The following is a 12,069-nucleotide window of genomic DNA, read 5'->3' on the forward strand; positions in this document are numbered from 1 at the left end:
GCTACCTGTAGTTACCTACCATCAGTGCCTCGGCTAGGAGGCTAGGTTTCTACGGGGTCAAAGCAAGGACCTGGTCTGTCTCTGGAGCCTCTCCAAGTAATTTAGATGCTAGGATGTGAATTACACTCTAGGAAAAAAAAGAAAAAAGAAAAAAAAAATCCCTGCTGTCCATGCTCTTAATTCAGGCACTAAATCAGGTGTGGATAACTATCAAACACTTCTGCATTCAACCGCTATTCCCTAGTTCATCCAAAAAGCTGGTGGCTTGGGAGGCTGCCTACACAGAAGTGGACCAGAGCAACTACCGTACAATCGCTTCCCTTCATCCACAATAAAGGCAATTTACGGTTTTTGTTATGTAATAAGATTTTCCACAGGATAGCCAGTATGCTCTAAATTCACATCCTACTTGACAGGGGAGCAGTTTCCTCACGCAGATAAGTGCTGAACCCTTAACTCTTGCTGGCCAAAACCAACACGGATGTCAAGACAGAAAGCATCACAGAACCCTCCAGACTCCTCAGATAAATGAACCACAAGCTACTCAGCACAGCTGGTGACTGAGCTGCTAGGTGATAAACACACTTTAGATTTGCTCAAGACAAAGAAAAAGAGGTCTACTGCCATCTTTTCTGCCTACTACCGACGGCTGTTGGACAGCATGAAAAGCTAAAGATGCTTCTTCGATGAGGTAAGCAGGCTATAAATGAAAAGCCCCAGGCACCTCACTCAAGACACAGGGACAGAAGCTGGGCTTAACTTGAGCCTTGTGTCAGAACTCTCGATCCATCCCAAGGGAAGCCAGAAAACATTTGCACAGTGCATGTTTCACACAGTCGGTTTCCCAGTCCCTTGAGATAAAGATCCCCTTGGTAGATGCGTCTTCTGTACCCCGACACGTCCCTTGCAAATACCTTCTCCTGGGAATATGGAATAGGTGGTGACAACTGATGAAATGTGCTCATATCCGCCTGTCCTTCAATAAATAAGCTAGCTGCTGGGAAAATATAAACACGCGTCTTTTACAAGGGTCTGGCTGCTTTAGTTATGCCTCTGAAAAGAGTCAATCCACTTCAGAAGTTTTAAAGCAGGTAAAGGCAGTAACTGCACCTTCCCAGGAAGGAAAGGGAAGAGTATTTCCACAATAACAGAGTTTTCTCTTCTGTTTATAGAACTGGGCATGCCCACCCCCATGAAAGCTTGCTGTCCATTCTGCATCTCCTTCAAATGCTGGAATAAGCTTTAGGACGAGGAACCTGCTGCAAAGCCCAGGTGTGCCACGCATGCATAGGATGTGTCTCTGTTACGGCATGTTGGATTTAAAACCAGAGATGAAATCATCCTTCGCGTGTTATTAAGACACCTCTGAAAGGGATTTAACAGCTAGAGCAACCATGCTTTTAAAAGTGAAGCTGCCCAGCTAACATGGGCAAAGTTTGAAAGTGTTGCAACTCTGCTCCGGGACTCAAATATTAACGTAAAGGCTAAAACCACAGAGCCTCTGCCCCAAAAAGTTCCCGAAAATGAAGTGATGGGGACAGACAGCCATATTTCCACCCCTGTCCAGCCTCTTGTGCCCATTTGTCACCCAGCATACCTTCCCCTCCCAGCTCCAAAGCAGATTAAGTTTAATATACTTATGTAGTTGTGAAGTGTACTGCCTATTATCCAATTAGACAGCTAACGAGATCTGAGTAACAGCACGTAGGCACAGATAACAGTTGGCTGATAGCTGGTACAGATTAGACACGTTCTTTATTTTTCCAGCTCTTGCAGAAAGAGGGTTGGGATTCGTTCAAAGGCTGCTTTGAAGGCTGGATTCAGGTAATTGTTTTATTTTGTTTGGGACCCATAAACACATCACGATTGTTTCCTCTTGATCTCCTGGAGCTGTCATATGGCAACTGTCCCGTTATGAAAGTCCTGATAAATCTGGCATGGCTCACACATTTCAGCTTTTAGTGGGGACAAGGGCAGACCTCATCACCTGTGAGGCCCCTTTTATCTTCCAAAATCTATGGAATAATAAAGGATACATACATCAGCAGGAAAAAATTGTATGCCTGGGCAGAAGCGATAAGGATATTCGGATACGCAATCTTTATTAACTCTGACACCGTTCCACATGACATTCCCGAAAGATCCAGCTAAGAAAACATGAACTAGATGTAATCATGATAAAACGGCTGCTTGACAACATAGTTCTCAGAGCGTAATTATCAAGGGTTTGATATCTAACTGGGAGGGCACTGGAAAGCGGGTCCAGCCAGGCAGAAGAGCTGTGCAATATTTTCATTACCGATTTGGTTGATAGACTGGAATGTATGGACATAAAACCAAGAGATGATTCAGAGCTGGGAGGATCTGCAAGCATTGTGGGGTACAGGTTCACATTTCCAAACGCTCTCGACACACTGGTCCAACATCAACAAGAGGAAATGCTTAAGAGAAATCGCAGGTACAGATGCAAAAAGGGGGAGGAACTTCTTAGGCAGTAAAACCCCAGAAAATGCTCTCTTTTTAATCACTACTTAAAAACAAGCCACAGGCCATCAATGGGGATGGAAATAACAAGAGAACACTGGCTTATTGACGAAGAAAAAGAGATCAGGAAGTATTTCTAAGATTCCCATGCGCTTTCACTTCATGCCACACTTCTTCCAGCACCCTTCCCACATAGAAAAGCCCCACATAGGTTAATCTGAACACAACTTTTTCACTTTTTTAAGTATCTCTCTTTAGCAGATCTTGAAAAGAATGACTGAAGGGAAGATACAGGCGGTATGGGTGGCACACAAGGTGGTTAAAATTTGGTTGGAGAACTGAGCGCAAAGGGACAACACCACGCTGGAGGGAGCAGTGAATATACAGGAGGGCAGGACTGCCCAGCTAACTGGAGAAACGGGATGAAGGAAACCTCGTGGTGCTGAGAAACACAAGTGTGAAGTCCTGCACCTGAGACAGAGCAAACCCGTTCTCAACACACACTGGGAACGTACTGGCTGTTCAGGAAAGCACGCGGGGATCCTGGCGGACAGTAAGGTGAGCAGGAATCAGTGCATCCCAGCAGCGATGAAAGCCATCCCCGTATTGCTCCGTACTGGGAATGGCAGGAGGCAGGAGCTCAGGGAAGTGGCACCAAGGAGCCTGCATCTGGGGCACTGTCCAATTTAGTTGCACTCCCCAAGAACATTATTCTACAACTCTAAAAAATCGTTACGAAGAAACGCTGAGCATGGGATTTTGCACAACAGCCTGCAGCACTGTACACCTGCTCAGTGCTAACAAGTACTTCAGACTCAAAAGCTGTTAACAAAATCCTTTCCACGTGATTGAAGTTCTCTTTATCTGTAATTAAGGGAGAAAAAGAGTAGGAAAGAAAAACACTAGAGCTATCACCGCTATTTGAAACAGAACAAGAGACGCTGGAGAATCACATTACACGAGTTACTGTACAAAAGCTCTGCAAGAAAACAGAGGGGAGTTCAAAAAAGGTGTGTACTGATGGTTTAAACAAACAAAATCAAGCCTACTCCTCCTTACCTGCTCTTTCTACTGCAATAAACATGAGTTGATGCCAAGAGGGATTTCAGACCTGTCCAAACCAGCCTTTCTTTTGGTGTTAGCATCTTCAGGTGTCTCAGGATGAAGGCTCTCTGTATGTAGACATACCTTTTTTACACGCTTCCTACTCTCACCTACTGAAAACTCTAAGAGGTGTTAACAGATGTAAGGAAAATGACTGCACCGATACACACAGGCAAGTTATTTGTCCCCCCAGAAAGTGAAGCACTCCGCAAAGCGAAGCAGTTAGATATAGTTCGGATGAAACTGCTACCTTCCTCTGAATATCCTGAAAAGTAAACCCTCTAAAACCCGACAAAATAAATGCAGCTGTGGTGTACAGCAAGGCCAAGGAATGCAACCTCCAGTGTTTTGTGCCCTGTCGACATCTGCCCACCTGTAAGCAGCAAGACTCAAACTCACTTCACCCAGGAGGACCGAGATATCTGGCTCTGTCACACAGATTTGGAATTATTTCCCTAAAATTATAATTATCAAGCAACTTTCAGGCAAGTATTTGAATAACCATATCCTTCACGGAACCAAAGAGACAGTACCCAGAAATCAGATGTACGGCGTGTAACCACGGCAGGGTGCGAGCACAGAAGGTCACTCGTGAACCACAGCGGGGAGGTCACGCTGGGAGAGCCCCGTTGCCCAAACTGCAAAATCCAGCTCATCGTGGGGAAAGCCTTGGTGATAGCAGCTGGCAAGGACCTTCACCCTCCGATGGAGAGGCGCTGTTCTGGGACAGCTGGTGAACATCCCAGGATCTTTTCCCTGTGGAAAAGACGTGCTAGAAAAGCATGCGCCCCGTTTTTACAGTGGGTGGAGAGACGTAAACCCATAAGGAAACCTTTCGGGGCAAAACGTGTTATCTGTGCAGCTGCCGGAACGAAAACGAAGGAATCCATCGTGCCCCGAAGTCTGCATGTGAGAGCCACGTGTGCCAGATGCAGCACCGCAGGCGAGAGGCAGCCACGGCCCGGCCACAAACCTGCAAGGAGGGCGCAGAGCAACGCTGGCTGTACAGAAACAAAAGGGCGGTAACAAAAGGTCAGCGATTTTCAACTGCTGCACAAAGAAGCAGAAACTAGGAAAGTCTCGGTAATGGCAAGAACAATGAAGGACTTTACAGGATCACCCAGGGAGGATGGGGAAAGTCCATCACTGGAGGCTTTTAAGAACTGTGTTGGACAAACATCTGCTGGGAAAGTTTAGATAGATGTGACCCAGCCCTGGGGCAGAAGGTCAGATTAGACAATTTATTAAGGGCCCTTCCGGCCCTGCTGCTCTTCGCTCATACCAGAAATCCGACAGCAGCACATAGCAGCAGCAGCCCCAGAGCACGAGAGCTTTCCGAATATTCCCCAACACCCCCGTCACGTATGTCAGAGAAATGCTAGGAGGTGCTGCGAGCAGCAGCTGCCCGTTCCCACGTGCTAACCTCTCGCTCCGTTCCTGGAGGAACGGCACGGAGACAGCACACGCCACCGGGTCCTACAGGACACGTGTGCAGAGGAGCTGCCCGGCACAGCCCTCCCAGTGAGACAGGTCACAGCTGAGTGCCTCTCCCGCATCTCACAGCACGGGGACACTTGTTAACACGAGCCCATCTGCATTTTTTCCTCCCATTTTGCCTCCTTTACACTTCACCCTGCAGTCAGAGGAGCTCTATTTTTTTTTTTCCTTAGGTCGTTCTGCTCTTCCTCCTCTTCTTCTGGAATATTTTCACTATTATCTTCAGGACTGGATCCCTTTCATGTTTCGGGAAGCTCGGAGCAAAATGTCTGTGCTTCTAACAACAAAAATCCTTGCAGTTCACCTGCTTAGCATTACACACTCCTCTCCCCTCCAGCACTGCCAGTCCCTGTGCTCGGCTGGGAGCCCGGTATGAGAAATCCCACCTGCCTCACCTTTTCATGCAGAAACACCTAGTTAGCACTTTCCCTTTGGTCCTCCCCAAGATCTACAACCTCCAGAGCTTCCTACCAGCTTAGCCCGGCAGCCAGCTGCTGAGAGCAAAGCTGATTTTACGCAGCGCTCTCAGCAGAAATCCAGATCCCCTCCCAGCGTCCTGCCACGCTGCGTAGGGAACCCACCCCGAGGGAATCGGAGGACAAAAAGAGCAACGACCCCGTGCTCCAAAGCCCCTTGTCACACACAGGTTCTCTCCAAAGTCCACGCAGAGGTACCAGATGCTGTTGTATAACCGGAGCAATGGTGCGAGCTCCCCGCCACTATAAAAGAGACGTTTAATTTAGTCTGCTGCATTACTGGAAGCACTGTGTTTCTGCAAGCGTTAATTAATGGCACATAGTGTTCCGTGAGATCAGACAATCCGAGCAGCAGACTGTAAACTGCAAGCCCCAAAGCACTGACCTTTATCTCAGGGTTAGAGCTGGAGCTATCAGCTTCAGCAGCGAGGCGGGGGGGTACGAGGCTTTGTCAGTGGGTGGGCTCCCTGCTCAGGATCTCTCATCCACGGTCATAGCAGCAGACGAGCAAGAAGAGGGCCAACCCCTTCACCAGCCTTCAATTTCTGGAAGCCAGCTGTGAGACCGTGCCCCGACGGGGGTGGAGAGCACTTGTGCAAGAGAGGAAATAAGCAGACAGAGATAGGACAGCGCAGCGAAAATATCTCGATGCAGTTTCACTGCTCGAGTTCCAGCGTCTTGCAAAATAAGGCTCCTTCCAGCAACTTTTCGAAAGGGTCTGCGGTTGTCGGGAGTTCAACCAAAGGCTCGGCAGACACTTTAATGATGCACGTCTTCCTGGCAGGGTCCTCTGGGACCGCGACCGAGTCCAAAAAAAGAAAATCCTGTTAGAAGAAGATAGGAGATCAAAGCGAGAGGTTACACCTACATCCTGGAACACGCACGCCCGTGGGACCGAAGAATTTTAAATCCCGTGTCAGAATAAATGGCTGCGTGTCCAGCAGCAGCGTTAGGGATTTACACCTGTACGAGATCTGGAGAAAAAGCCTGCTACTCCAGCATTCCCCACCAAATGAATTCAACTGAACAGAGGTGTTACAAAGGAAAAGCAAACACTCCTTTCTATGCAACAGCCAGCTTAGGGATAGGCCAGGGCTCCCTGCCTAGCTTAGAGCAAGGTGTTTTCTGGATACTTGAGCAGATATTTCACAGAGGAAATGATCCAAACCAAAGCTTTTTTTTTTTTCCCCCCCTTTTCTCTCCTCAACGTGTGCAAACATCATCGTATCCTGTCCAATATTTGAGTCATTCCAAGCATGCCAGCAACCTACGCTGCTAAATGCCACTCAGCTAAATGCGGAGAGCACACTTAAAAAAAAAAAAAAATCCACCATTATGCTGAATAATGAGCTATGAAGAACAGAATAAATAACGACCCCATTGTTCAGAACTGATCTACCTCTCTATTCCATCAGCCACGAGAACAAACATTTTCTGACTTCTTCAAAGGTAGTTCCTGCCTTTGAGCTCAGTGGCTTTAAAATCAGATTTGAACGAAAGTTTCAAGCCATTAGAAAGACTTTGCAGTTCTTTTAAGACCTATTAAATAAATGTTTGGGTTTTTTTTAAATCAGCTTTATTTACGTCAGTTCCGCTCTCTGGACTCCGCACAGCTGCGAATCTGCCTGCCTTACTGCAACCTCCATCCTGCCACCGACCTGCTCCGTGGCCTCCAGCTCTCTCCCTCCGCCCTCCTGCTCCCAAAAGTGAGATACAAAATCGTCTCCGAGGACGATGTGGGCAAAGGCTCTGAAGACGGAGCGTGCGACAACCAAAGCTCTGTGTAAATCCCTACGCCGGGGCTGCAAAGCCTGTCTCGCTCAGCCCCGGCAAGTTCCCAGACGCCATAATTTTGAGCGATCTGAGAGCACTAACAATAGGCGCGTTGTTTCCCCGAGACTCGCAGAAAATCTTAAAGAGCGGCGCAGTTGCAGAGAACCACTGTGAAACAGCTTGGGGATCGAACTCCGGCGTGAAGAGCAGGGAGGGCTGTCCTGAGCCCCTCTCGCTGTACGGTGCTGCTGATGTGCTCATCTCACCACCTTCGCGGCAACCTTCCTCGGTGCCAGAACTCCCTGCTGCTTCCAGCCTTACAACCAAGAGCACAGCCAAACCCTGGCGGCACAGCCGGGCGTTTTGGAGACGTGACGGGTGCGCTGTGGTCAGGTGAAGGTGAAGGACATTGCCATGAACTCCTTAAAAAAGCACGCGCCCCACACGGCTGAAGAACGAGACTGCTAAAACCGCACTGACGATACCCTGCTCCAGGAAAGACAATTGCATGTGTCAAGTTAAACCTCAAGAGGCTTTATTACAGGTTGCAGTGGAATCTCAGAAGGTACAGGGAGGAGCTGAACCACACGGGCTCCCCAGAATACGTTCACAACTGAGCCACAGACAGAGGACCTCAAGCTCGGGTTCATACAAAGCCACTTTTCAGAGCAGAGCCACTCACGCCGTGGAACAGCCGCGCTGCACCAACACGCACTCCGGGCGCCGCAGCGCACACGGTGCGCGGGTGCTCAGCCGAGTCACCAGGAAGCTTGATTTTCTACGTAGCTCGTATTCCCACCCACAGTATTTCTGGAATTTATTCTTAAAATAAAAGAAACCACAGAAACATCAGATTTCAAAAAAAAAAAAAAAAAAAAAAAGCAAAGATTTGTAACCCATTGCCATGGAGACCAGCACAAACTCGAGCGGTGTCGCTGCACATACCCCAGAGTGCCCTCTGCGCAGAGCAAGGAATACCTGGACGCATCGAAGCCAACTCCTCGACAAGAGCAGAGGATAACCGGGTGCATCATCAAAGCGACTCAGAACATTCATGCTCCCTCAGCAGGAACGTGAGGGCATGCTGTGGAAATGGCACGCCGTTTTGGGATGCCACTCGTTAGCCAGCTGACTTCTTCGGAGCCCACAACACAAGGGCTCGGCTGCGCTCGTTGATTTGCAGCTGCGCTTCTACCCCCTCGTTACAGAGCAGCCAGCACACTGACTGTGCAAGGGGATTCGAAACCCAGCTCCCACCTCGCTCACCAGCCACCAGGGGACTGCGTGGTGGGTTACTGTCCCCCTCCCACCCTACTGCTGTGCTACGGATTCATTTCTGCACCAACGCAGAGCGGGACAGATCCTTAAGCCAGGCGGTTCAGCCGCTCTCTTGAGAACAAAGAGTCCAAATCCATCACCACCCACTTCATTTCCAAGAGGTAGTCTTTGTACTTCTTCATTATTTACCACTCTGACACAACTTTTTAGCTTACCAACAGAAGCAAACAACTGAGTTACTTAATTTTCATAGACTTGACTTCATTAACTTCTAGACAGGACTGATGTTCGTAGCCACTGGGAAAGGGTATTTCTACATTTTTCCATTTTCTGGTCTGTTAATTATGGTTACTGAGAGAAGGAGACAGCAGTTAGAGTTGTGAAATACAACAGGCTGTATTTTAATACTCGTCAAAGGCACAGAGAAAATAATTTCTGTTTCTTCTTAGTACAACCCAATCATACAAAGTAAATCTACATACTTCAGAAGTCAGCACTGCCATTCTCCTTAGACCTTCGTTTGGGCCAGCAGGAAATTAAATGGGGAGTCTTAGATTTCATTAGAAGGGCTTATTTTTCTGTGGGAAGACAGTCGCAAAAACCATGAAGCGATATAACCCAGTCCCTGGGGTTGAAAGGAAACGCTGCTCCACTTTCAGAGTAAGCAGCAAGAATACACTACGTGTAGGAATACCCCTCCAGACTTCAAAGCCAGGAGCCTACTACATGTTGCAAAAACCCCAAATCATACTACCAGAGGTGGAGGCTGAGGTGGACACGAGTATTAAGAGTTGGATCCATACCTTTTAGACCAAAGCGTCCTGTAGGGAGCCCGTAAGCAGCATCCTTCTGCTTATGAGGATGTAGCTTTTCAAACTCTACCTCAACTTCTCCATGCCCACTAAGTTGTCTGAGATTCCCCCACCGCAGGAAAAGATGTGTTACAAAGACTCCACAAGTAACTTGTGACAGCTGTCTGACACGTTCAGGTGGGAAAGACACAGCAGAGATTTTTTGGAAGAAGTACAGCCCTTCAGGTGCAAACCACAGAGGGCTACCCAGGACTGCCTTCAGCAGCAGAAGAGACAAGGGCAGGGGCTCCCAGGACACACGCCGTGTGCCTGTGGTGCTCCAGCAACACACCCCACCACCTCAAGAAAGCGTGGCACAAAACGGTACAGCTTGAGGGCAGCTGCTCTGCTGAGCCTGAGGATTCAGAAGGACTACAAAAGAAAACAGTCCCAAGATCAGCCGGCATTTTTGGGACTTGAAGACCCACATTTCCGCACACAGTTGGACCAAAATACCAGCTAGTTGCTCCTCTGAAGCCGAAGATGCCCATGTAAATACTTGAATAGCAATGCAATGATTTGGATCCAGGCACTAAGTCAGACCGAAGACTGTCCTTTTTTTTTGCCAGCTCAGTATTTGTCTGCATCTGCTTCCCACTCCACAAAGGGCAGAACAGGGGGACAAGGGAAAAATCAGTTTTGTCTTTTTTAGAGGCTAAACCAGCTGAAACTATGAACCTTGCTACTCACTGAAAAACACCACACATCTGTTCCACAGGAGTGCCATAAAAGATTAGCTCGTGTTCAGCTAACAATTTGAAAAGGGAAAAGGACCTAGGAGAGCAAAATGTTATCAGTAAGTCAATAAAGCAACATTTGTAAAAGACTGAAAACATACGGCATTCTTACACAAGACAGCAAAACTCGCAGGCTGATTCTGTGCCCTCCACTAAACTTGTCTGGTAACTCCGGGAACCGTACTGTGTTGTACAGGCTAAGGGAAAAGGGATCAACAGGGTGAGCTGAGGACAGAGCCCTGGACACAACTCTGAGCAGGATCGCTAAGTGGACGTGTATTAGCTGATACATATGGTTTCACTTTTACATACAGCTTGTGTTTGCATCCAATATAGCAGGATAATCACAGCTGGCCTCAGCCCTGTCTTTACATCGGGCTTTAAACTGGCTTTGAGACAGCGTGCCTATAGAATAAGGGCAGGATTTTTGGGGTTGCTAAGACAGCAAGGATCAAGCAGAGCAGCTGTATTGCTGGGACGAAGGATGTAAATTGCTAAAAAGCTTTGTTTTGAGATCAGGTTTGGTGACAACCAGCTTCATGCATTTCACTACTGCGTGTCCGGGGCTAATTCCTGATCCACCACAGTGATTTAAAAGACGAGAAGTCAATGGATGTGCCTGAAAACACCGGATCCGGCTGGACTGCCAAGCCCCCGGTAGCGTAACAGCTCCGTGTAAACAAGGCACCCCGCAACCAGCGGGCTGCGAGCCTTCGTGGCTCGTGATTTACCCCGAGATGTCAGCTCACGGTGCCTTCCCTACTTAACCTTTATTCGCGTGTCATCGCCCCAGACGCCGAGGCAGGGAAAGCGGAGGCGTGCGGCGACACAAATCCCGTGCAGGCTGTCCGCTGACATAAACACACGGGAAAAAAAAAAATAATAAAAACAAGAAGACAAGACAAGACACCTCTGAGGGATGCTCTGCCACTTGTCCGAGCTCCTTGCCCCCTGCCTGCCTCCCCTCAGCCTCCCCAAAACGGGGCTACAGCCGCCCCCCGCCGCCTCCTGCTCCCTGGGGGCTGCTCGGCCGCCCACCTCAGCACATTTTGGGGGCGATTTGGGGAGCACCAGGGGGATGCCGCAGGCCGGGGGCCGTGCTCTGTCCCCCTCCGGGGTCACCTCAGCCGCAGGGACCCGGGCTCCCGGCGGGGGGCGACGGCTGTCCCCTGCCGCCCCTCACCGCCGGCAGGTGGACGGGAGGAGGGGGGGGGCTGCGGGCGGCCCGGCCCCAAGCCGGGGACACCCGGGAGGGGAGCAGCGGGGCCGGGCAGCGGCCGCCAGCCCTGAGGGGAGCCCCGGAGGCCGGCGGGGAGCCTCCTCTGAGGGCGGCGGGACGCGGGTACCTCTCTCTGCGGTGACCGGAGGGGACGGGGGTCTCGCCGGCCGCCCTTGGTCGCCTCAGCGCCTGGCTCCCCTCCCCGCTTCTCGCTGCTCCCGGCGCGGCTGCGGCGGCGGCTCCTGGCACTGCGAGGCGAGAACCAGCGGCGGCCTGTTTTCCAGCCGCCTCCCCTTCGGCCCGCCCCGGCTCCGCCTCGAGGATCCCCCCCTTCTCCTCCCCGCTCCTCCTCCTCCATCTCCTCCTCCTCCTCATCGCCACCGCCTCCTCCTCCTCCTCCTCCTCCTCCTCCTCCTCGCCGCCTGAGGGGCGTGAGGCTCAGCGGCAGCCTGCCGGGCTCTGCCCCAGCCCACCGGCACGTTTTGGGGGTTTAACCGCCCGCAAATCCGCCCCGAAATCCCAGAGAGGGCCCCCACATGGAGCGCCGGGACCCCCGGCTGTGGTGTGAGGCGAAGGGGCCCCTCCGCCATCACCCCCACCCTCAGATGGTGCCCCCAAAACGCTCCTCTCCACACTCCAAATCGGGGAAA

At 50.3% G+C, this 12,069-nt stretch overlaps 1 protein-coding gene across 1 annotated transcript in view; it reads right to left on the bottom strand.

The window, feature by feature from the left end:
• Positions 1-11,724, bottom strand: part of SMOX (spermine oxidase) — a 48,352-nt gene extending 36,628 nt beyond the window's left edge. Inside the window, exon 1 of the mRNA XM_035324533.1 lies at positions 11,547-11,724. The gene's annotated coding sequence lies outside the window, so the exon portion shown is untranslated. The remainder of the gene's footprint in view (positions 1-11,546) is intronic.
• Between the last annotated feature and the right edge of the window lie 345 nt (positions 11,725-12,069).

This window comes from Oxyura jamaicensis, chromosome 4, assembly GCF_011077185.1.
Source record: "Oxyura jamaicensis isolate SHBP4307 breed ruddy duck chromosome 4, BPBGC_Ojam_1.0, whole genome shotgun sequence".
In the NCBI taxonomy this organism is placed as follows: domain Eukaryota; kingdom Metazoa; phylum Chordata; class Aves; order Anseriformes; family Anatidae; genus Oxyura; species Oxyura jamaicensis.